Here is a 22857-nt window from a genome sequence, read left to right as displayed (position 1 = left end):
AACTGGTCTGAGCATATCACGAAACTTGTGGCGGACACATCTAAAACACTTGGCTTCATCAGGCGTTCTCTCTCTTTATCCCCCAGTAACATTCGTAAGCTCGCATATGAAGTATACATTAGACCTAAACTTGAATATGCCTGCGCAATATGGAGCCCTCATCAACAATACTTAATTGACTTACTAGAAAGCATCCAGAATCGTGCAGCTCGCTTCATCTGCTCAAAATATGATACACGGATCAGCGTTAGTGCCATCAAATCATCCATTGATCTCGACTCGTTAACTCATCGAAGGAAGACATTACGGCTGAGTTTATTTCATAATCTATATTACAACCGTCCTGACCTGCGAACCTCCCTTCTGGTACCACCTGTACGAACGTCCCGTCGGCTCTTCAATTCCCTGAGCGTGCAGCGTATTACTGGTTCCACAAATGCATTTAATAAATCATTCTTGCCCTTGGCTATTGATGACTGGAATTCACTTCCCGAAACTATTGTCCATGAGCGTGACAACTCAAAATTCAGGCAGTTAACATCCGCTCATTTTTCTAAATAAACTGATGAGCAGCAATAGGATTTCATTTTTCTTTTGCTATACTTTTCTCTAATACACTGCATTTTTTTGTTCAGTACCCGATTGCTTTTCCTTTTTGTGTGTGAATATACTGTTTTGTTGTTTGTTAAATAATACACTGCATTTTTTTGTTCAGTACCCGATTGCTTTTCCTTTTTATGTGTGAATATACTGTTTTGTTGTTTGTTAAAAGTATGCGGAGCATAACTGCCTGTGTAATTTTCGTCCGTTTGTTTTCCCTATATTTCAAAATGCACGGATCATAGAAATGCACGTACATCACCATGCCTCGTTGTGTTTTTCTTCTATGTATAAATATGACCATGGCCATACTTTCTTGTCCCCCCCCCCCCTTATGTAATGCCCAAACCAGGGCCCTTAAGGGATAATAAATGATGATAAATGATGATGATGATAAACATGAAAGGAGCTCATTGATCTCTAGTGCCAGAGACTGGTCGGCGGCGCGGCGTAGAAAACGTCCTAAAATCTGTAGCGCAGGTTCTGAGTCTGTGAATATGCGCCGCTTTTTAGGTGGTCCACTACAGATGTGCCCAATGGCTTCCCGAAGAGCCACAAGCTCAGCAGCGGTTGACGTTGAAATATGTTCTAGAACGAAGTATCCCAGCAGCTGCTCTCGATGCGGTTGGTGAGAGAGATCCGTCAGTGTATGGATGAGCAGATCAACAAACAAACAGAGATGAAAAGAGAAATGGCCGTTCAGCAAACACATCTCCAGCTTAGTTTGGCAGTTCTCGAAGTGAGAGCACAATGCAACCGCTGCGCTCGTTCCATTCCTTGTGCACTTCCGTGCAGCTGTAACGGGTGAGGAGAGAAGCGGTGCTCGAGGTAGCCGGGAAGGGAGTTGGTGCAGTAGAGCGTAGCCCTGACTCCTGAGTGCACTGCAGCAAGTCTAGAGTGGAGCCTAAAGCATTCAAGAGGCTTTACATTCGGTCTGCCGGCAACAGCAGTGATGCGGTTCACTCTATCTGCATGGCGTTCGTAAAAAGTGCGGATCACTGTGAAAGTGGCGCCACCTCGCGGCGTAGTGGCGCGTCAGCGTACGGTGCCCGTTCCTCCCGGTCCCTTTCGTGCTGCACGGAATTCACGACTCGTGCGCCTCTCAACAGAGGGGGCGTGTTGCGCCCCACTGTTTGCCACGCGCCTCGGCGATTTGCACCCGCGTTTGTCAGAACCCCACCGTGACAAATAGCCGCATGGTGGGGAAAGCGGCTGCGTCCACTTCGATCTGCCCGCTTGAAAAGGTGTGTGCCGGGTTGTGTGTGTTTGGTCTGTTTGGCTTGCCGCAACGCCACCGGCTCCGTCACTGGGTCGGTTTATTTATTTACTTATTTTAACCCTCCGCAGCCTCGCATGGGGCAAGCAAGCGCTAGCACGTGTTCTTCGGTACTCCGCTGGCCCGTGCTCGTGATGGGGCTTTCCGTTACGGCAAAATACCGCACGGAATAAAAAAATAATAAAAACACAAATGCAGGTGCACAGACAGGGAAGAGACTGGATGCGACTGCTACAAAAATGCAGTGCCTCCGGTTGCTCCTGTTTGATGATGACGATGATGTCCTCAGGCTTAATGGCAATACCCACAGCAGGGGATTGGCCAGGGTGCATAGCTGCTCCTGTTTAATTGTGCCGGTGCTCCTGCTGATGATGATGACGTCCTCAGGCTTAATGGCACATACCCACGGCGGAGGATTGGCCACGGTGCATAGCTGCTCCTTTTTAATTGTGCCGAAGTTTTCTTTTTCTTCATCTTCTTCTTGTCCGCCTGTTTTCTACCTGTACACTTACCAGAAGGTCGAGGCCAGCGCAATGTTAAAAAAAAGGCAAAAAATGGGACCGTGTACATAGCACTAACTTTTTAGATGATTTGGACAAGACAGTCTCGCTGCGACTTTATTCTTTTTTTTTCCTTACAAAAGCTTTCCGAAACCGATTCTGTCCCGTCAGCTTATTCTACTACTTGAAATGAACGCAAGGAAAAGAAAGAAGAAGACATTAATCGTGTAATGGCCGGAATGTCACCTGTGGCGTAGTACAAAAATGGGAATGCCTTTAATTTCTGCGACCGCAACTATGTGAACGGTTTTAAAATGCGACACAGCTGGCGAAGCGAGCGGAGGCGAGCGCAAAGACGAGGCAAGCGGTGTGACGTCATACCAAACAGCGGCGGCGACTCCGCGGCGTGGCGCGCGGTGTGACGTCATGCCAGATGGCGCGGCGAGCGCGCGGCGTCCGCCAGCTGCGGCGGTTGCTAGGCAAAGGCTCAAGGTGCATCTGTGCCTCCTTGGGGCACCGCCACAGCGAAATGACCCCAGGTGGTCGAAATTTCCGGAGCCCTTCCCAACGGCGTCCCTCATAGTCTGAGTCGCTTTGGGACGTTAAACCCCCATAAGCCATAAACCAAACCTATATGAAAGCCAAACCCTAAGTGCTTATGTGCCATTGGGACATCAAAAGAATGACGGATCTGAGCACATCAAGCAAAAAAAGATGAGGGTGGCTGTTACTAAGGGACGAGTTCGACACGAAATATACCATCGGATATAGCGATCGAATGCAAGCGTTTGGGCGGCAATTTTTTTCTCATTATTATACGGGCTTTCACAATAAACTGCCACTAATACAAACTGTAAAACTTTCTTGGCGACGCGCTCTAGTGGCGCAATTTTAGCGCATGCCTTATCTCTTCTTCAGCGTGTATGCAAGCGCAGCTTTCCAGATGTAGCGATGCGGCCGCTTCCGAGGACGGATGGCACTCGAACGCGAACGTGACCGGAATGAAGATCGTGGCACGGACTTTAATAGGCGCCTGATAAGGGAATCGGTTCCTCTCGGGTGCTATTGAAGTTGGGCGCGTTGATGGGCCATCACCATCGATCGTACCGCAACCAATCGGTTCCGGTTTTCCCGCGGCCTCCGAAGGCGTTACGTCGTGCGAGCGAAGAAAACGATTTTCGGTTTGTCTACGGCGAAACCAGTGTGGGCGCGGTTCGCTCCGCCAACGAGGCATCACTGTCGCTGCCGTCTCGGGATCGCTTCCTGGTTATCAGCTGGCAAACGCTTGCGTTTTATCCATTGGCCTTACACCTGTTGTCGTCCTTACTCCTCTTGCCGTGCTCTGACTTGCCGCTTCCTTTTGTTGGCATGCGTAAGCGATTCCTTGTTTGGGAATGTCCACAATGTCTCTCAGAATAGATATGGAAGGGGCTCTGTTCTGAAGCCTGGTTTCCAGAAAACGGGTTATTCTTTGATCGCGAGGTCATGAAGCAATTGTGTTGGGAAGGGAAGAAACAAAGACCCGTCTCCAGTGGTGGTAGGGTGTCTTGGACATGTTCAGGTATACAGCTCCCTGCTCATTCCAGGAGAGGCACTCGCGTTCGTGGGGGTGGTGTTAAGCATTTTAATCAATGAAGAACTTTGCGCCCCAAGAACTGGGAAGGGCCCTTAGTACAGGGCCCCTATGGCCTCAGCTGTTTGCTGCGCCCTCGGAACCAGTTGCCCTTGGTCCTCTAGGCATGAGCTGCTCAGGGCATCCCACTGCTTAGTTTGTTGGTTCGTGATTTTCGGGTTGCCCTGCATGCTTTGGCAAGTCCATGATAGTGTGATACAGTGTGGGGTGTTCCTCGCATAGTGGGTTGATGTGGTTATAATGTTGGGTGCAAGAGGCTGGGGTGTGGGTATGCGTTCGTCTGTAGCTGCCGTCGAGCCGCAGCTTCTTCCCGCGTCGTCTTCTTGTATGGTGGAGGATAGATTTGCCGATTTAACTCGTAGTTGGTAAGGATCTCACTGTGCCGATATGCGACCGGCTTCGGAGCTGATGTGTCTTCTCACAGGTCCCTCTTAACAAGACCTCGGGCTACGCGGCAGGGGTACGCTGATTAACGCTTAGAGACTCCTGGCTTGGTGTACATATGAGTACAGTTTCAAGAAGTTGGCATTTTAACGTTGTTGAGATGCGGTGTGCGTTTGGTGATATGTGGCCATTTGCGTAATTTCGACATGCTGTTTGGGACCATTGCAGGCCGGGAGGCGAATTGCGTCGCGTCTGTGTATTCGACGTTTGGGAGGTTTCCGTATCATACCCAACAAATCTGGACAAAATAATTTTCGAGTTGGGAGCCGTTGGTGAACGCATTTTTTTTTTTTCATATAAGATTTCACTGTAAAAATCAGTATTCTCACAGATCACCCGACGGCAGTCTTGAATTTTTGTTTGTTTGTATGAACTTCTTGGCATCGTCAAAAGCGTTCCCCATTTGTTTTATTTGGCAGTCTTAACTGTTCGATGTCATAGATGGAAACGGTTTAAATGAAAAGTTTTGCTACATACAAGAAGGATGGGCCATTGCCTTCAATATTTCATAACAGTATATGAAAATCTTTGCCTGCGAACGTTAGACGTGTTTTTGAGGAAAAAATCTTGCTCTTACGCGCCTTCTCTCTGCAGGGTACTGGGCGTGCATGTTTCTTCGGATCGCGTAAACTTTGGTTCTTGTCCTGAAGTAAGTCTCATTGTGACTGTTTGACAGTGTTCGCCGTTTGTGAACGCAATTTTTTATACATCGTAAGATTTCTCTCTAACAATCAATATATCTGCAGATCTTCCATGGCAGGTTTGCATTTTTTTTTGCTATTAACGTTTTTGATATGGTCAAAAGCGTTCCCCATTGGTTTTCTATGGCAGTCTTAACTGCTCGAAGCGAGTGATGGAAAAAATTTAAAAGAAATTCAGGTTTTGCTGCACATCGGAAGAATTAACTATTACCTTCAATATTTCCATAGCAGTAACTCACAGTTTTCTAATGTTCAAAATTTTTGTCGAAGAACGTACCACATTAATAAAGTTGAGGGACACTTAAGTTTACTTAAGTTCACTTGGGCCAGTTCCAATCAACTAAATCATAGAAAGGAAAGATAAACCACACAAAACCACGACGATTTTTGATTAGCCCCAAGCTAGCCCATGATTTTTTATCCACTCTTCCTTCGACCTACCTCTGACTACTTCGTGTCCTTCAGTGATGAGGAGTTGTAGGTTTGTTTCTTGTTTTTTTTTGGCTATGCTGTCTCTCGTATTCGATATATTCGCTTCTGTCATTGCGTAACCTTGGCAGCGACACGAACTGCTCCGGCCACTTATAATCTCATCCCGGACGTGAGACATGCAATAAAAGTGTTGCAGTCACCCCGCAAGCATAGATTTAATCAGCGCACATAAGAGTGATGGCCGTTCATAATTTGCCAGGAAGGGGCGCTTGGAGTACATCTTACTCCTAATGAGCTGGCGGTCGTGATGTGCATGATTTTCGACCATGCTCACCACCAAGCGCCGCAATTTGAAAGGAGATTATAGGATATTAAAGGATATAGTCATTTGCGCGCTTATACAGAAACAGGGGCGGAATTATAGCGCGAATATGTACAGAGGAAAACTATCTGAACCCTATTTTTCACCGAAAAAAGTCCAAAAAATACATGGTTCTAATGAAATCGCCCTCTCCAACTGCCTCCTACAGGGATGACCCACATAGCAACCATCTATAAGAACTAAGCATGAACGTCAAACCTTACGTTTTCAACGAGTTAAGATATTTGGCAGATGTTTAGGGGAATCCCCGAAGGTGGACTATGTTTGTAATAAGGGAGTAATTACTCACTGGCATCCACCCAAGCGCAGGCATACGGCTACAAAGGAAATCAATACATCTTTCTCAGAAACTTGGTCAAATATTTAGGGGTCAAATATTGACCAACACTGTTCCCACTTCGAGTTAATGATCAATTCGCTCTCGCCCTACCATAAGCTTGCCGTCCAGGTTAGCTCAGTTGATAGAGCGACTGCTCCTCTGAAGCGGTGGTTTCGGGTTCGAACGCCGGACCAGGACAAATTTCCTTACTGTATAACTTTCCTTTGTAGCCGTGTGGCTCGGGTGGATGCAAATGAGTAATTACTCCCTTATCACAAACCTACTCGACCTTGGCGGAATCCCCTCAACAACCTTGTGTTTATTTTATTTATTTTTTTTTGTAATGGCTCTTAGATGAGCCACAGGCATTTTCAAGCTATTTTCTTTAGGTTTTGGCCTGTGGCTCATTCTAAAGATTGTATGCACAATTTTGAAATAAAGTGAGCCTTACTACTACTAGCTGATCAACACTGTTTCTACTCTGAGTTATTGATAAATTCGCGGACGCTCTGCCTTATGCTAGCCGTCCTAGCTAGCGCAGTTGCTAGAGCGACTGTTGCATTGAACCGGTGGTCCCGGGCTCAAACCCCGGATTGGGACGAATTTTCTTCAACTACGATGTTTCTGCGGAAGCTGTATATCTTTTTTGTTGCCGTACGGCTGCGCTTGGGTGGATGCCAATGAGTACTTACTCTCTTATTAGCTAACGCATTGAAGAGAACAGACGTAAACCTTGCTTTTGCCAATGGCTTTGGGGTTAAAAAAAAAGAGTAAAATTTTCTTCGTTTCGTGCATTCATTATTTTTTTCGCACTGCGATGTGCATTCTGCTTCATTTCTTCTTGAAGCACAGCGCAATATCAGTCTATTGTTCTGGTGCACATGATTTGTTAGTGCGAGAAAACTGCAGAAAATTAAAAATTGTATTATTTGCTTTTAGTCTGTAAAAATCTCTCGAAAGTTTACTTTAGTTTACTGATGTATTTTGATCTATGCCTGATGAAATATTTCTGTTGCGCTCAGTCATTTTGCTACTTATTCTGTTCGCTTAGTGTCACGTATGTGCTCTGTAGCTGTTAAATGCATGATTTCTGTACTTGGAATGCTATTGTGCTTGTTTATTTTTTTTTTCGATGCGCATATAATTTGTCAGGCTTCCTAAGTGTAGTGCTATGCTGAAGTGTGTTAATTGATTTTTCGTGCTAACTTTGTATGCAAGGGGCCGAGACCCCTTCAGGCTCTACATACCTTTGCTCTATCTTCTCCTCTTTATCGAGTTTCAAGGAATAAATAAATACAAAACAAAATCTGTTCCTGTCCAGAAAAATCATCCTTTTGTGAGATCCACCTGTTTTAGGCCCTTCGTTTTGTTCTTGTGGCATGGTGAAATAAGTTTTCGTCTTTCCTAGTTTCCTTCCGTTCCGCAGCGCAGTATGTCAAGTAGCTCCGTTGACGTCACAGGCAAGATGAAGCAAGCAGTTAACTTTCCTAACGACATCGTAACAGTCGTTCTAGGATTTCAGCAATGCTGGCAAGAGCACTGCTGTTGTACATTGGAAAGAGTGGCGCACTGCAATACTGTCGAAACCTCTGCAATGGATAGTTTGCGTTAGCGGAAAGAATGATCATAATGGTTACGCACGAAGTCCACTTCCCTAAATATGCGACGTTTTGTTTTTTCCTAGGCAGATTAACATACAGCGCCGTAGGACACGCGAAACCGTATTGCGCAGCCAGACTTACATGAAGAAGCAAAAACAAAAAATGCTTGCGTTTCCTCGTGTGCAGCCGGCTATTCTAAGGGTGCTCTTAGTAATCTTTAAGTCCCTTAAGCCACAAGCGGACCGTGCCTTCCTGGATCTTCCTCCATCTGGCCGCGTAGGAGTTAGGCTTTGCATGAATGCGGGGGCTATTAGCTTCCGGCACCGCATGGTTGTATGTGGTATAAACCGATGACCATGTCGGCAGTAAGTGTGTCGTCTTCTTGATATGGTTTTATGCTTGTTTAGGGTGAGTTACAAGCCCGGAGAACATTAGTGTACATGTGCCTTTGTTGTGTATATTTGGCTCGCTCGTTTTGGAGCCAAAGAAAAGCGAAGTTTTGTTGTTTTTGTTAGTTTTTAGCTAGAAAAGAGCATTGCGAAACGAGGATAGAGCCGCATCAGAACGCCAGAAGCGCTCCAACGCATAAGCATGAAGCGCCCATGAAAGCTATATAGATCGTAGAATACTGCTCGGACGCAGTGATCCTCTGCTCGTGGAAGTTGTTACTTTCTTTGGTTCCTGACATTCATTTAGCAGTTTCGTTTTGCGCCCCGGGTGGCTTGTTCTTCCGCAGGGTGTCATATTGGGCATACAAAAGCGAGAGACTTGTTCAGTTCCCCTAGTCGCGAGGTCTTGTTATATCAGCTTTGAATTCGGGCGTATCCTTTCTTAACTGCTCCGAAAACTGGGCTAGCTCAGCCATATCTAATCCACCAGTGGCTCGTGCACAAAAGAGTGGCAGCGGACGAGGTTGCAAAGCACAGGCCGTTTGATCCAGGAATGTGAAAATGGATTTCATACTTACTACACTCGCGACAAAAATTCGTGACTCGATGCTATCTGCGCCGCCATCGATACTGCCAAGTGGCCGCGACTTGCGACTCCTGCTGGCTTTGTAGGGACTTAGTCTGGACGGAGTTTTTCGTCTGGGCAGGTATCTCCTTTGGCGTTATCTTCTTAGCGGACATCGGAGCTGGACGTTGGGGCAGAGTGTTGCAGAGTAGCGACTGCAAGATTAGCAAGAAAAATGGCTGTAGCTAAGCTCGGCTGAGCCGGGTTATACGGAGCGAAAGGCAATCGAACCAGTGGCCGATGTCGACGCGGAGACGTTGGCAGCATCCGCCGCCCTTTTCCGCTTGACATACTCAGCCATACTGCCGCCTCAACTGTGGTTGCGGCGCACGCGAGCTCTGCTTTTCAATCCTCGGACATGTCATCAGGCATGCGACACAGCTGGCGAAGCGAGCGGAGGTGAGCGCGACAACGAAGCAAGCAGTATGACGTCATACCAAACGGCGGTGGGTGCTCCGCAGTGTTGTCAGTAACGCGTTACAAGTAACGGCGTTACCGGTAACGCATTATTTTTTTCGGTAAGTTAGTAACGTACTCGTTACCATTTCGCAACTTTAACGGGTAACGTACTTGCGTTAACATTTTCCGGTAACGTGAGGTGTCACGTTACCAGTTACATTTTATTTCAGTTGTCCCCCTCCGCCTCTTTTTCAGAAAAAAAAACGCCGAAAATGCTGTCGCAAATAAACAAAATCTACCGGTGTTCTCGACGACCCTTGTTGCGGCTCGCATGCATGCCAAATAACACCTGCCCTTGACGACGCACTAAACTAAAAAAAAATCACGAACACGCATTCACACACTTGTCTTCACCCTAAAACCACTCACACACACAACTTTTTAAAGAGTGGACGCATGCCGAGCCACCAATGGACCATTTGCAGAAATCTGTAAGTCAATTTCTGCGTAAGCTTGTTTTCCAACCAAAAGGTCTCGTTCCCAGGCGACACTCTCGCATTCTTTGTGGAAGCAGTTCCCTCTTCTGAGTAAACTCAGGAATGTCGCCACTTTACTTAAAGATGGCCCCAAGAGAGCCGTCGAAAGAGTACAATGGTACAGCACAGAAAAGGGGATTGCAGTCAACTGGCTGTAGCCCCGAAGTAGAGGAAAAAAGGAAATGGGCCTTTCTTAATTCCTGTGCCGGCGGTAGTAAGCTACCTCACACTAAACTTTCTAAATATTTCCTGCTCAATAACACTGTCGCTCCAACTTTCTCCCGTCATAGCCATATCCCTCTTCTCCCCTAGCCAGAACAAGGAACAACGCACTCCCCACAGCACTGTTACTAAGGTCGGCCTCCCTCCTTTTCCTGCCTAGACTCTGTTGCAAGCAGAGTGCGACCATCCGGAGTTTCCATTCGCTTGAAGAATATGAGCGCGTCGTCAGGGTTTGAGATCTTTTGGTTGGAAAACAAGCCTTGCAGAGAAGACGAGTTATAGGTTACAGTTACAGCGAAGACGCACCGATTAAAATTTATGGTCATGGAGTAACGGCAAAGTAACGTGCGATACTTTTTTTTCGGTAACGGTAACGGTAACACGTTACCTTTTTTGTAGGTAACGTAGGGCGGTAACGCGTTCTTTCTTTCTTAGCGTAACGAGTAACGTATTTAGTTACTTTTTTTCGGTAACGCCTACAACACTGCCAGTGGCCAACGTCGACGTGGGGACGTTGGCAGCATCCGCCGCCCTTTTCCGCTTGAGATACTCAGCCAGACTGCCGCCTCAGCTGTGGTTGCGGCGCACGCGAGCTCTGCTTTTCAATCCTCGGACATTGTATCAAGCATGCGACACAGCTTGCGAAGCGAGCAGAGGCGAGCGCGACAACGAGGCAAGCGGTGTGACGTCATACCAAACGGCGGTGGCAGCTCCGCGGCGAGGCGCGCGGTGTGACGTCATGCCAGATGGCGCGGCGAGCGCGTGGCGACCAACAGCTGCGGCGGTTGCTAGGCAACGGCTCAAGGTCGGTCTCTGTGCCTCCTCGGAGCACCGCCACAGCGAAATCGCAAGTTCGTGGCCAATGTAGCTTTCGCTACAAAATCCGTTATACGATGCATGCTGTTCGTGCGGTGCGCGATTTTGCCATTATAGTGTCCTGATCTTGTCACCCGTGGAAGATGGGGTCCTTCCCTCGTCGTGGTAAATGTCTTGCACTGGGCCGGCGCCTTAGACTTGACAAAGAGGAGATGAAGCTGGCGTAAATAACAAACATACACTCGCCAGAATCTTTCAAAAAAGGTTCGGGGCCCGTACGGGTCCCCTTGATAACAAGAGCGCTGCATGGAACGACAGTGGCTTATATACGGTTAAAATTTCCTAGTGAGCGATTATAGATTTCCGGCAGATTAACACGCGTTCTGTTAAGAGCACATGCTTTGTGCTATGTATATGGAATGATTACAAAAGGAGGCGCGATGACAAGTTTTTCTCTGTGGCAATGATAGATGCTTCGTCCCAATCAATGGGGTGTCCTGTTGATGCTTTGTGTTCCGCCAAAGCATTAGATGTAGAGCGGCCGTTCATGACGTCATTCTGATGCTCTTTGAGCCTTCGTCTGAAATTTCCAGTTTCGCCAATGCAGGCAGCGTCACAGCCCTGTCATGGTATCTTGTACACCACATCAGGGTATCTTGAGCGTTCTAGGCGGTCTGCAACTCGGACCAGCTGCTGTTTTAACTTGCTGGTAGGCTGATGAGCAATGTGCACGTCATATCCTTTGAAAATGCGTGCAAGGGCCTCGCTCACCCTCGCAGCGTACGGAATACTTGTACGCTTGGTTTGCCTGTTTTTCTCTTTTTGGCCAAGTCTGGATGCTTGGGCAGAGCGCTCTTGGCTTTTCAGTAGCTGCTGGGGGTATACGTTGCATTTGAGATCTGCGTTCACTTTGGCGATTTCACAGCGGCGCTTTTCCGGGCTCGAGCACAGGGTGAACGCGCGATTAAATAGTGATTTGGCGACCGAACGCTTGTGTCCAATAGGGTGTGCTGATTCAAAGTTGAGCTACTTTTCAGTGTGCGTCTGTTTTCGATACACCGAGGATTCAAGTCTAGCGTTGTTCCTCTGGACGAGGACATCAAGGAAAGGGATTCGTCCATTCATTTCCTCCTCCACGGTGAATTGTACAGTTGGCTGGATTGAGTTTAGATATCTCAGGAAAGGCTGTACGTCGCTGCGATGCATGATGCTGAAGCAGTCGTCCACGTAACGCAGGAATAGCTTCGGTGAAGGTTTGAACGTGGAAATGGATCGGCTCTCAATGGCTTCCAATGCGAGGTTAGCGCAGACCACGGAAATAGATAGATAGATAGATAGATAGATCTTTATTTAGACAACAAGGTCTCGGATACAGGGGCAAAAGGCAGATGCACTCTGCCTGACGGGGCCCAAGCACCCGACACAATGCTCAGAACAAGCGGCAAAAGAAGCAAGAGCTTCATACACTCTCATTACAAAAAACAACACATAATTGTACAAGGTAAAAGTAGGAGGAAGGTGCGTACTTTTGCAATGACATAATTAAAGTAAATATTTACAAGGCACATCACAACAAGAAAAACACGAGAATTCAAAGAGTTGACGGAAAAACAGGGACATCAAGAATTTTAATCATTCGGGCGAGAAAGGAGGTAAGCTTTAGCATTTCTATTGAATGACTTTTGGGAAACAGATTTCTGAATAATTTCTATGGCCTGTGTATGTTTATTTAGAAGACTGGGAATTAAATATGAAAGCATTTCGGTTCCATAGTTAGTCCTTACGAATGGTACTCTGTAACTGACGTGCCTTAATTTTGCGCCCATTGCTGTGCCGAAGCGTTGTCTGTAGAAGGTCCCGTTGAAAACAAAATACGTATTGTCGAGACAGAATCTCAACAGGCGGCACAGATCGTCCACTTCGAACGGGGTCCTTGAGGGCAATGTGGCGTCTGCGCAAAGAGCTTCCTTGCAACACTGTACTGCGAAGTCCACTGGCACGCACGTAAACATGGATTTCACGCCAAATGAAACCATGACGTCCTCGTCTTCAACGGAAAATTAGTTTAGTTTTTGCACAAAGTGACGAGAGTCCTTAATGTAGGTCGTCGTTTGTCCAACTAGTGGCCGAAGGACCTGATGAAGATAACGGGACAGTTTGTACAGTGGAGAACGCCTGTAGTCTACTATTGGTCGTAGTGGTACACCCGGCTTGTGCACCTTGGGAACTCCGTAGATCGCGGGAGCCGAACCGTTGTGGCAAAGAAGCTTATTGTACAAGTGTTTTCTTTCTGGAGGTACAGTCTTTGTCAGAAGTAACCAGGCTGCATGTTTTGCTTCTAGCTCGTACAGTGTAGCCCTTACATCTTCCCTGAGGCTGAAATGGTCGTTGAAGGTAAGGACTGGGGCTCTTCTTACTTTCCAACAACTTTTGGTCTTTAGGAAACGGGCTGCAATATACAAGCTAGAAGCAAACCATGCAGCCTGGCTACTTTTGACAAAGACTGTACGTACGTGAACACTTCAGTCAGCAGTTTCTGCAGTTCCGATTCAATTTTTCTTGTTGGATCGCGGTTGATAATCCGCATCTTCAAGGAGCGCACACATCTTCGCGACATAATCGGATCGGTCCAAAATGACGGTGGCAATGCCTTTGTCGGCGGGTAGGATTGCTATTTCGGTGTTGGTCTGCAATCGTTTGATGGCTTCCTTTTCTGGAAGCAGTAGGGAGCCTGTCTTTGTCCGTGATAGTTTCCCAAGGGCTCCAATGGCACGCGAACGTGCTTCTTCTCGCCGACTAGGCTCAACATGCCGAACGGCCTGTTCGACGGCGCTGATGAAGCTGGCTTCCTATCAGCCCGCGTCCGCAGCTTGCTGCGCGCCGAAGCTGACATGTAGAAACTGGGAAGGTGCCAGGTTAACAGATTGCTTAAGAGAGAGAGAGCAAGGCGCTCCCGATGTGCATGTCTAGATTACGCTCGGTGTTGAGTGCCCAAGATAGCCTCTTTCACCTGGTAAGCCACGAATGATGTGAAGAAGCTCGCGGCCTATCTTAGCTGGCGGTTTTCCGCGGTGTTTTTAAGATTCCGTCTTTCAAGGCTGCACTTTCACTCGCTCGAAAGATAGGTGGAATTAAGGTGATATTTTTTTTTCTATTCCCGTGTTAAGATAGAATCGTTCGATACAAGCATCTGGGGGTACATGAGTGTTGGAAAGTTTCATATTGCCAGCTGTACCTCAAAGAAGTGTTCAATGCCTTTAATGGCAGACCTGAAAAATTGGAAGGGGCTCTTAAGCTCCGCGTTAAGGTCATGACGCGATAGCGTGATTGGTTAATTCCGATTCATGCAGAAGGTCATTCTCTATTTCACATTAATAGATCCCTGGAAGTCCTCATATTCCTCCTGGCGCGGTGATGCAGCGACTAAGAGATGCGCCACTGCCCTATTATGGCCGCTGCTCCCACCGGTGGGACTTGTGCGGTCCAGGTTGCTCTTTTCGAGCGACCAATCATTAATTTAACTGCCATGTGCCACGGTGGGCAGCTTGCTCACTATCCGGTGGGCAGGTTGGGATGACGCCGCAAGTTCACGTGACCTAGGTGCCCCCCCCCCCCCCCCCCCCTGCCTCCTAGGTTGCTCTCTGGGGACCACTGGTCAGAGCCATGCTCGTGATTTTTGCTCACAACGCCGACACCGGATTTTCAGGAGAACGGGGCCTTTAAGACTTTCGCGTTAAAAATGTCGGGAAGCCTCCCACTCTCAGACTCGGTTCTCGGCCTGCAGGAACACGTATTTTACGCGGTCATGCGGCAATCCAGTCCCCTCAAAGATATGATCGTATCTGCCTATCCGCCTGTCTGTGTAATGCTGTGGAAAGTGCACACTACAGTGATGTATAGGCAGGCCACCGCAAACATCGCAGAACACTAAATGGATGATGTCAGCCGTATCTTGTGAGAGCATGCTGGAGTCTCGAGAGAACCTGTGCGAATGCTGTTTAGTAAGTTAACATGTGTACTCTGTAGTGCATCTGGCGCCTCTTCGACGGAGTGTTTCTTTTCGACATGCGATACACTTTTTGACTCAGCAAACAAATCTTTATATGTAAAGCTGTCAGCCACCTTACCATCCTGTAAGCCAATCTACTGAAAGCCTACAGTAAATCGCCGGTTATATGATAGTTGAAGTAGCAACTACTGAGAACTCTTGCCTTGTATTTGTGAAGAAATCCACTCTATAAAAAGTCAAGGAAACCGTTTCGCCTCTTTCAGTGTCTCCGCTGCCGCGAGTCAGGTCAAATATGTCTTCTCAAGGCCACCTCAGTGACAGTAATAGATTTTGTAGATCCAGTTTCAGCGCCTAGCAATGCCTTGCCACCAGTCAGCATCACACGCACGAGACGCAAACAGCCTTATCAGCAAATTGGCACGCAACGCCTCATACCCTAAGTACTCACTACCCAGAAACGGTTGCCAAAAAAAAAAACGCAACGAATTGCATCTATTCAGGCGAAGCCGTTCGCTCACTCGCATACGAATTCCCAGTAAGATGCGCGACAAGTTTGTTCCGCCCGGCGGGCGCTTTATTGCGCAATGCCAGCATTGCACAAAGCGCGGTCCTCGTAGTACAGAACAATGATGTCCTTGCACGAGGCCCAGCGATGGGAAAATATGGTTGCGCAACAGAGCAAGTCGCTGCTTAGGCAGCTCAGCTTTCGGAGAACCATACTAATAAAAGATTTCCTGTTTTTTCTTTCACCATGCAAACTTATTTCTTGGTGCTGCGGCGGAATGATTATTTGCATCTGTGGTTATGGCGCCGAAGCGCGTTGAGTTCATCCATCATGCTTTGCCAGTCTCTCGCTGGCCTCCTCGGTAGAGCAAGACCCCAGCAGAACGGGATTCGGCAAAGGCTATGCGCGAGCACGGATGCGTGCTTGGACTACCGAGCACGCTGTTTCTAGCTGGAAACAAGGAAAAGTGAAGCAAAAATACTGCCTCGCTTAATAGACCCGGGTGTCCGTGTCGGAATTCCTCCAATTATTCCTCCCCGCCGTATACCTACATATTGGCTCGCTTGACAAGGGTGGCTGACCAAGGCAACCCGTAAAGCACACGGGCATCTACAGTCGTGTTAATACGCTGTTTCGTTAACGAGCTGGGAAAAGTTTAAATAACGGGGCCCTCACCATTAACCCTACGATCCCCTGCGTATCAAGTGCGATGCGGTGTGTACAAACGCGCGTAGCTTTTGATTCTGTTCGAAAAATAATAGATCGTCAAAGCTTAACACAGAGCAGATTTTCTAGATTGTTTCCGAACTGGTCTGTGCAAACTGTAAGGGATATAGAACGCATGTATTATAGCCACTTATAGCGAAAAACTAATTCTCCAGGCGAAATGCTCCAAAATTTCGACGGACAGATTGCCTCAGTTATTCAGTGGTTTTGAATCTTTCTCTAGATCTATTTACTGTGTGAGCCCAATTATGCATGCGCAGTTTTGCTTGAAAACCGAACAGTTACAATCCTCGGTGGATGGTCAATTTCCCTATTTAGTACAGAAAGTTGGGGACGTTTGTTAGCGCTCGAGATGACAGGAAGCCCGAAAGGGAAGAAGGCAGAAGGAGGGAGGCACGTGGATAGGCTGCTTTCTTTCAAATTCGAGCTTTCTGTCGCTCTGTATCACAATGCGTATAACCAGCCAGACACAAACCGGACCGCCCGTATGCAATGAGAGGCCTCCCAAAATACCTGTATAAGCTTCATCAGCTGGCTTCGGACACCGTTTCGTGCAGTTAGCGACTACCAGTCGGTATGACAGAGACGCAAATGAGAGCAGCAATCATCGTTCGGTCGGTCGGTCGGTCGGTCTGTCTATCGGTCTGTCGGTCTGTCGGTCTGTCGGTCGTCTGTCTGTCTGTCTGTCTGTCTGTCTGTCTGTCTGTCTGTCTGTCCGTCCGTCCGTCCGTCCGTCCGTCCGTCCGTCCGTCCGTCCGTCCGTCCGTCCGTCCGTCCGTCCGTCCGTCCGTCCGTCCGTCCGTCTGTCTGTCTGTCTGTCTGTCTGTCTGTCTGTCTGTCTGTCTGTCTGTCTGTCTGTCTGTCTGTCTGTCTGTCCGTCCGTCCGTCCGTCCGTCCGTCCGTCCGTCCGTCCGTCCGTCCGTCCGTCCGTCCGTCCGTCCGTCCGTCCGTCCGTCCGTCCGTCCGATTTTCCCTGAAACAGAGATGGAGACAGGACTGAAAGCTCGCAAGCTTGACAGAGGTCCTGCCCCCTTTTTCAACTTGGCAGTACAGCACACAAGCGGCAGGAAATCATTTAGGCGCTAAAGCTACACCTAAATACTTAACTGATGCAAAAAAATCAGTAGCGGGTGTAATAAAAAAGAGACACAAAGATTTAACTTTTCCCGGAGATCAGTTCGCAGTCTACTCGCGGGAAAATTTTAAAGCAATGCTCGGTACGCACTGATTCAATTGGTAACGACGGGCAGAGGAAAATAAATAGAAACGCGGAGGTCAAACTATGTACTTGCAGACGCAGTTGAAGTACACTTTAGAGAGTATTACGTTCAAAAGGTTTGAGACTTCACCACGCTGTGTGGCTCGTTATGCACTTCCAAAGTTCAATATTTCTTTAAGGCAAGAGGACCACTCCTCCTTGCCGTTTCGAAACTTGGGTCTTCATCAAGTATAACAAAAGCCAAACTACTCGGCTTACGAGGAGACACCTTGCCTTCTATATTTGTGAAAAAGGCTGTACTTAGGTTTTCGGGCCTTCCTCAGATACAAGAGCTCCACTACTCTGCGCACAAAGAAAAACCTTGCCTTTTATACTTGCGAGAAAAGCTGTACTTTGGTGTGAGGGACTTCCATGGATAAAAGAGCCCCACTACATGGCGTTGAAGGAAACCCTTTGCCTTCTGTATACTTCCGAATAACGCTGCACTTTAGTGCGAGCTATTTATTTCGTTGAGCAGTTGTCTTTGGTTTTTCGTCCGTTTAGTTAGTTTTCTTGCAGGCTAGTTGACTTGGCTGCTTTCGCAGTGCCTTGTGTCGGGCCATTAATTTGCTTTGTTGTTAAAGGTGCACTGAAGAGGAATCTGAACTCGTCTTTTTGCCGCGGGAACTCGATCTGCACGTTCCCAACATTCTTAGAAACTTCAATTTATTGCCCTGTGTGGCTGATTTTCCTAATTAAATCGAATTAACGTCCGGCTCCCGCCTTTTTTTTTGAATTCTCCCTCGTACGGTGGGCGGAGTCGACCAACGCGTGGAGTGCCTTGCAGCCAGCTCCGTGGAGGCTTTGCTTTCGCTTTATTTTGTTTTTTAGGTTTCCGTGAATAAATAGTTTCATTCGCAGATAATATAGCCGCAAAATAAGCCCGCAGAAATAAAAATACGCGCGGACTATTTGCTTCTACGGACTACTGCGTATTACTCCGCCGATTGCAGAGCGGCAAGCCGCCGCGGGACTGGGTGAAAGGCACTCCACGCGTTGGTCGACTCCGCACACCGTACGAGGGAGAATTAAAAAAAAAAGGCGGGAGCCGGACGTTAATTCGATTTAAGTAGGAAAATCAGCCACACAGGGCAATAAATCGCAGTTTCTAAGGATGCTCGGAACGTGCAGATTGAGTTCCCGCGGCAAAAAGACGAGTTCAGATTCCTCTTCAGTGCACCTTTAAAACTTTCTTTGGTTAAGTTGTTTGTCACACTAGTTGCTGAGTTTCTTTGGACAGCTGACTGCGCACAATGCCGCGTGTCTCCCAGCCCCTGTTTACGTTGCTTGAGGAGCGCGTAGTGACGTAGTCACCGCATCAGGACGCTAGACTCTCAACGATGGTCTCCTGACCACGCTTTGTTCCAAGGCGCTAGTCGTGACGTCAAAAGCAGCATCTGTTTGCCCCGGCTTGTTTATCACCGATGTTTACCGTGGTTCTTTGTTTCGGTTGTTTTTTCGTGCCTCATTTTACCTCACTCCTTTGAACCCACCCTTGTTTTCGCCACTACGCATCGCTCCTTATCCGTTGATTGAAAGGTAAAGCAACGAGGAGCACGACCAGTTTTCAAACATCTCAATCTGGTTTCCCCACTTTAGTCGGCACTTGTTTTCGCGGGCCTCAAATGGTCGGCCAGACACATTAGCGCCCCATAATTGCGCGTTTAAGCACACGTCGTCGCCACTCAAATTAGCGCAGACCCGGCGAAAATAACAGCCGTCTGCGCGGCCGTGAAAATGGCTGTCTTCGCCACCGTACAGGAGCTACCTGTGGCGGCTTGGACGGTAATTAAGTCGCATAAAGGCCGTTCTTGGCGCTTAAAGGCTATAATTCGTCGGACGTGTGCAGAACTTCGACGCGTGTGGGGAGTCACGCAAGGGCGACTGGCGTCCTCAACGATGCAGTTTAATTGTCATTGCCGCTACTGTGTGTTATAAGCGTTCGGCAAGTTCGAATACACAACGATTACGGCACAACGCTAGTTCTCGACTGGCGAAAAGGCTTTCGTCTGAGCTAGGAGCGGGAAGACTGTTAATCGAATGCGAGTAAAAATGCAGCACAGCGGGCAACACTTTCTGTGTTGACGCACGCCTGTTGCCAGGTTCCTGAAGCATGACGCGCGTAGCAGATAGTCTTAATCATCATCATTACCAGCCCGACTGCGCCCACTGCAGGGCAAAGGCCTCTCCCATGTCTCTCCAATTAACCCTGCCCTTTGCCAGCTGCGGACAGCGTATCCCTGCCAACTTCTTAACTTCATGCGTCCACCTAACTTTCTGCCGCCCCCATGTTACGCTTTCCTTCTCTTGAAATCCGCTTAGTTTCAGTAGTGTGAGATAAAGAAAAACATTGCGTAGCACAGTCCATATAATGAAAAAAAAAAAGGATTGCCAGACTCGTAACGCCCCGAAATCTCACGCATGTGTCGTCGCGGTGATGGCAGTTGAATGAGTTGAAAACGTTTTATTTCAAATGTAAAGGAAGGGGAATTACAGGTAGATGTGGGTACAGAGGTCTTGAGCGGGAGTGGTACGCTACCTCGGGGGCAAACCATTGCTGTTGACGCTTACCCGGTTGTCCTTGGCGCAGGCAGAGTAGCGCTACGCCACCGTATCTGCTTGACGCGCTGAAGTTCTGTTTGTGAGAACACCAGAGGAAAGAATCCTTCCACCCTGCCCGAGACGGTGAAATGCCCAGGTGTTCACCTTTTATTGGTAGAGAACCATACCAAAGGGGAGTGTGTACTCATTAAAGTAAACCGGCTGGGTGACCAGCGGTTTAGGAATCGAACCCATGACCTCCCGAAAGCGAGGCGGAGGCTCAACCATAAGGCCATCGCTTCGGTTCAGTCAGCATATACGGCACGCAAACCCAGTGGACAGTGAACTGTTCAGTAGGTAATCTTGTGCCTTCGAAAGAAATGGAGCTTGGCAGCTGTAGCGAAAGTAGTGACACGTACTTGGTGGCAGTGGTATCACTGATGCTAGGCTGCTAGCTCTTTGTACACAATCCAGAGCTTTTCATACAACGCTCAAATGCCACCGCGAACAGCCAAACACATCACAGTATCTGTTGCATGTTATAGCAGGCCTTCGCCAGCAACCCAACGCCACACGGTTTAGCGAACAAACACAGAAAAAGTCGCTTGCAGGCTGTGCTGTAGAATGATCACGATAACGACGGTGAAAGTTATTGATTTTTATTGAGCAAACGAAGCTGGGGCTAAAGACTGCTACATGCAAGGTTAATGGCCACCACAGATCTCCTTAGCTGTGCTATGAGGGCGAATCAGTCCAAACACGGGAATAAAAACGGTGGAGGGGTGAGTGCCTACTAAAAGTTGTGTGTGATAGATGAAAAAGACCATAACACAACACAACACAACACGACACGACACGACACGACACGACACGACATAACATAACATAAAATGACACAACACAACACAACATAACATAACATAACATAACATAACATAACATAACATAACATGACATTTCATGACATGACATAACATAGCATTGCGGCACACTGCAGTAAGAAGGAAAGTAACCTCTTATGGGAAAAATCTATGATGGATGGATGAAAGGTTGGAGATAGGAAGTCCCCTTTGAAGCGGGGTGGTGCGGTTTCCACCATGCTCGGCTTTTATTTTTATTTACCTGTGTCATAAATTGGTCTTAAAATCTGTCATTTTCTTTAAACATGTTTTCAGTCGTACACTGACAGTCTTATGTCACCTCACCGCTTTTGAGCCGCCAATCTTCCAATCGTTTTTTACTAACTTCCACCGCAGATTATTTACACCACCATTGTTATCTCTAAACCCTAGGGCCTCAGGGAGAATGACTGAGCTTGCATCGACACCCATGGATAGCGTCACATTTGAGTATGAGGTGTTCAATTGTTTCACTTTTGTATTTTTTAAATAGTGTACAAAGCTCTCCCCTGTCATTTCTTGTCATCGCTCCCGTCTATACTTCTGCTTGCTATCCTCTCCGTTTCCCCTCCGCCGGCTGAATCTCGGATGCTTAATATATTACATAGCAATTGCCGCGGCCAGCAACACTCTTTTCTTTCACCCTTTCTTCTTTTTTTCTTCTTTGAAAATAAACCTCTACCACCACCACCAATTGTTTCTACAGATTTACCACACACAGCACATATGTCATCTTCGTTAGATTTGTTTTTGTAGCTGTAGAAGTGGCTGACTGACAACAATAAGAACAGGAGCCTTCTCCGGTTCCGGCTCGAAAACAGCTGACATGATTTCCTTTAATTAGTATGCAGCGAACACAAATTATGACTTTATTGCAAGTGTGCGAAATAATAATAAAAAAAGTAGCGGCTACAAAAGCGGCCCCCGGCAGTGTCGATCGTCGCTGTCGAGTTCAAGGGATGTCGCACGACGTGGTAATGGAATTCCACGACCACCATCGCAACATTACAATCCCACTGATCTGGATGCCTGCCCACGAGGGTATTCAGGAGAACAAGCTGGTTCCACTTGCCCGGGAGTACGGATGAAACCTAGATGAAGATCGCACACTGCCCGCGAAAGGAGCTCTGATCATTTGTGACGAAGATCTCATACGAACCTGCGATAGCATAGCTGAACACTTGTGAGCACTACGGGCGTAACTTTTAAAAAATACGTGATCGTACACAGCGCAGAGAGCGTCCGTACTTCTCGCTCATCTCGATATCGCCCCGCAGCCAAGCTATGAGAGTGCGAGAGCCCGCTGCAGCACTTTTCTGTTGAGGGTCAAAACTAATCTGTTTTGAACGAACCGAATGAAAATTTCCTCTCTAGCTGGAGTTTTTTGCTGGCGAGCGGTCACCATACATGCCTTTCTGGATCATTTAACCAGTGTATGAAAGTAATTACAAAAAAGGAGCTCCGAGGTGCGTCATTCCAAACAATTTCGCTGTGTTTATTTAATCAACATGAATTTCCCTAGAAATCGTATAAAGTCGACAATTTCACGGGATTTCAAATAACTAGTCCTGTTCTCATTGACCAAACAGCAGTGAGTAATTGCAAAGGTCATGATCACACGTTGCAAGAAACATTTTGCCTGTCTTTCCTTTCTTTTAATGATCAACATTTTGAAATATAAGTGTTGGTTAGTTTATGAGGTTTAACGCCCCATAGTGACTCAGACTATGAGGGACATCGTAGTGGAGAGCTTCGGATAATTTCGAGCGCCTGAGGTTCTTTAATAACGCGCACTGACATCGCACAGTACGCGTGCCTCTAGCATTTCTCCGCCATCGAAATGCGACCGCCGCGGCCGGGATCGAACCCGCGTCTCTCGTGTTAGCAGCCAAGCGCCATAACCACTGAGTTACCGCGGCGGCTGAAATATAAATTTTGATAAAAAATGCCACTCGGTTCGAAAATAACTGAATACAGTTGGAACAGCCTGAACGAGGAGTTTCGTTCGGGTAGCCTACATGAAAGAAACGAAAATGCGTTTTCT

The sequence above is a fragment of the Amblyomma mixtum genome, chromosome 1 (assembly GCF_055824585.1).
Source record: "Amblyomma mixtum isolate Tamu chromosome 1, ASM5582458v1, whole genome shotgun sequence".
Lineage (NCBI taxonomy): Eukaryota > Metazoa > Arthropoda > Arachnida > Ixodida > Ixodidae > Amblyomma > Amblyomma mixtum.
This window is presented reverse-complemented; position numbering follows the sequence as displayed.